Raw genomic sequence first — 3,694 nt, forward strand, 5'->3', positions numbered from 1 at the left:
GAGTTGCCTCGATAGCCTACATTTACGACTGGAATAATCTTATTAAAAAAGCTTTGAATAAAGAGAGAGAGAGAGCTAGGAAAATATAATTTCCACAGGCAACTAAGTGACGGGAGAATTTTACCTGTTCCTTGTTTATTGTTTAAAAGGTAAAGAATATAAGTTAATTGCTTTGAGAAAATTATTACTTGAGTTAGGAAAAAAGATTTTTTTTCATTCCCAGAGGTTTTCATGATTGTCAGGAAAAAACAAACTCTTAAAGATAAGTTTTTATTTTACTATGTAAATAGGTAGCTGCCTATCAGACAAGCACATCTAGTAGACAACTGTTCTGTAAAGATGAGTAAATTCAAGTCATTCAAGTCATAGTCTTCCTCCCAAAGTCTGAATTACTCTAGAACCAAGAGATGTGACTGTGATAGTGAAACAGGGTTAAACTACATACTGGTCCCACAGGTTTTACCAAGACAAACAGAACTAACTGCTGACCAGAAATCCATGGAGATGAGGAAGATTTAAGAGTCTTCCCTTGACAAGGTTTGGGACAATTTAATCGAATGCCGCTGAGAGTGTGTCCACTCAGCTTCTTGACTGTGGTGGAAGGAGGTTGCAAGTCAACCATTTAATTTTCTAAGCACTGTACTTTTGATTTCACTGATGTGGAAGTCCTTCCTTAACCTCACATTAGAAAAGGAAAAACATCCTTTTAGTCTTTGATAGGGACAGCTAACAACCAAGAAAAAAGAATAGCCAATTCATGCTTCTCAAATGTTCCTTTTTGCATTACCGCTGTTAATGCTAAGGATTAGTTGGCTTTGGTTAAAGTGTTCAGACTTGACCTAAGCCATTTGTGGTGACACATAAATGAAAATGTTTTGAATGTCCATAGGTAGAGGCAGTTTTACTATCTCCTACATCATCTCACAGGATCTTAAACAGCTATTGTTCAAACTAAAGACAAAAGGAACACATTCATGAATTTCCTGTTTTTCCACCTTAACTTTCTCACATATACAAAACATCTTGTGTCCAACACCCAGCTCTGAGGGGCCTCACGGGATCCCTCACACCCATCCCTCCTGCCTCTCTCGTAACCAAGCCACGCTGGAGCACGCAGGCCGAGGCCGACACCTCAGTTGTTGACCAAAGCGCATTGCTCTTGCAAACAGGACCAGCAGATTATAACCAGAAATGGATTTAAGTCACTCCCATTTGTTCAGGATGTTATGGAGTCAGAGTCGACGTTACTGCCCAAGAGTCAATGACGCCTGTGGCTAGAGGACGCTTGTAGAAGGGGTAAGCACACATGTCAACACCAATGAGAGAGGCGTCTTGTTTATAATACTCAGGATAATGCTGGGCCCTTTCAGTTTTTCCTGCCCCTGAAATGCCTGGTGAACGTCAGGCTGAATCTGACCCCATGGTGACCTCCAGACGGTGTTGAGTCTCCTGGGCAATAAGAGACATGGCATTAAAGGGGCCCCTGAGGGTTTTATTAGCTCTGCTTCCAGGTGAAGAGGAGAAACCAACCGTCAGAAGGTGGCAACTTTGCCCCGTAACGTTAAAGCAAAACCGGTGTGTAAGAGAAAAGTTACAGTAAAAAGAAAAAACTCTCCTTTACAGCACAGACCTAGTGTGAGAAATACAAGTGAGTTATATTCAGATCTATGGGTCCATATAAATATTGACCTGTAGATATTACAGAAGATTTGGTACAACTATTGCCTATGACAAATTGAACTGAGATTTAGTGTCCACAAGGTATGAAGCACACACACCCCCTTGCCTTACAAACTTTCTCTACACATACCCTAATTAAGAATATGTACAAAAACTAAAATAACTACCCTTATAGTCTGTTGCAACTACTCAATCTGCAGGGAAACTAGGATTGGGGGGATGGAGGGGCAATTAAACTACTGAGCCTACGAAAGAAGGCAAAAAATGAATGAGCCTCGAAAGAAGGCAAAAAATGAATGAGCCGACCCTGAGGAAAAGGAAAGAAATTTTGATTAAAGATATGGGGTAGGAGTGGCCGGTTAGCTCAGGTGGTTAGAGCGCACTATTCATAACGCCAAGGTTGCCAGTTTGACGATCCCCACATGGGCCACTGAGATGCGCCCTCCACAACTAGATTGAAACAACTACTTGACTTGGAGTTGATGAGTCCTGGAAAAACACACCGTTCCTCAATTAAAAAAAATAAATAAAAGATATGGGGCAGAAACTTGTTTATATCCTTAGGGATAAAACTATGTCTTGTGATGCTGAAATATTTTTGCTCCAACTAATGCAGGGGCCGTGAAGCATCCTCAACTCTTTTATTGGGCCACAAGTTGTCTAAGGAGTGGATGCAACTAGGCACAGTGGAGAGTTTTACCTTTCACCTGAGTTTCATAGATACTCTGGGTTCATTTAATGCAATCACTGACTGTGCCAATACTATTAAAGTTAATCCAGACCCCCTCTCTATTCAGTGTCCTAGCCACCTCTGTCCTAAATCTGTGATTGTTTTTAAACAAGGTAACTGAACAGCACACTTCAGGTTTAAGTGTGAAAGCTGCCACGGAGAAATAAATAACGTGAAGGGCCTGGCCGAGACCCTCTGCAAGATGTATGCCTTTAGTTTTTTATTTTAAAATGACCTTAGAAGGTAAGTCAAAGACTTCTTTCAACAGCGTTAGCACTGGAGCAGGGTCCTGGGTTCTATTTTAGATCTGGAACCTCTCCCTGCATGTAAAATTGAAATATATATATATCACTTAGGTCTTCATGCCTCTTCATCCACCTCCCATTTTTAAATTAAGCCCTCACTTTCAGCCTCTTTCCAGGCTTCTAAATCAAAGGGGAAAGGACAGGGTTAGAAAATGCCTCTACCTCAATAGGCCAACACCTTAGAAAGCTATTCCACACCCAAGAAGGGGCAGCACCGCAGCAAGACACTTACAGCACCTGGCAGGGGCCCACCGCATTCACTGCTGGATATCAGCTGCAGGCCTACTTGGATATCCCATTACAGCCCTCTCCCCTCAGTGTGGGCTCTCTATTCCTTCACTTTCCCTTCACGGTTAGTCATCTTACATCACCTCTCTCTATTGGCCTTCAGGCTGTTTCCCACTGGTCTCTTTTTTCTCCCCTTTTCCTCTCTTCAGCCATACTCAAGAAGCACAGACTATTTATTCTACTTTTGCCCCCCAGAAATGGCTCAGTGATGGTGCTAAACAGAAACTCCACAGCCATCGAGCCTCCCGGCTGTAGACACCAATCACACAGACCTTCTCCTCTTCTGAGCCATCCCATCACTGCTTTTTCAGGTTTTCAGAGCCCTTGGGGGTGGAGGTGGGGGATGTGCCCGAGGCATCCCTAAAGTCATGAAAAAAGGTGGCTTTGAGCGTTTTACCGTTCAGTATTTGCATACCGTTTGATGTAGCTTAATTTCAAAGCTGGTCTCAAACACTCAAGTGGATATGTTACAGTAAGAGCCAGGAATTGCAAATGCGCTTGCCTCAAAGACTCAGAAGTCCAGTCCCCGGCAGGAAATAAAAGTTCTAAGCGGCTTTGATGTGCTTCCTCCCCACTTCCCTCCCTAGTGCGGGTCATTCATCTCTGCCGCGGAGAGACCACCTTGCCTGAATTTAACCAAACACATCACACGTGGGAGCCAAGTGGGAGAGTTAATAACTTAATGAGCTTC

The 3,694-nt window shown here is 43.0% G+C and overlaps 1 protein-coding gene across 4 annotated transcripts in view; it reads right to left on the reverse strand.

Moving 5' to 3' along the window:
* MCC (MCC regulator of Wnt signaling pathway) overlaps positions 1–3,694 on the reverse strand; it is a 429,609-nt gene that overhangs the window by 277,900 nt on the left and 148,015 nt on the right. The gene's annotated exons all lie outside the window — the stretch shown is intronic.

Source organism: Hipposideros armiger, unplaced genomic scaffold, assembly GCF_001890085.2.
Source record: "Hipposideros armiger isolate ML-2016 unplaced genomic scaffold, ASM189008v1 scaffold_296, whole genome shotgun sequence".
NCBI lineage: Eukaryota > Metazoa > Chordata > Mammalia > Chiroptera > Hipposideridae > Hipposideros > Hipposideros armiger.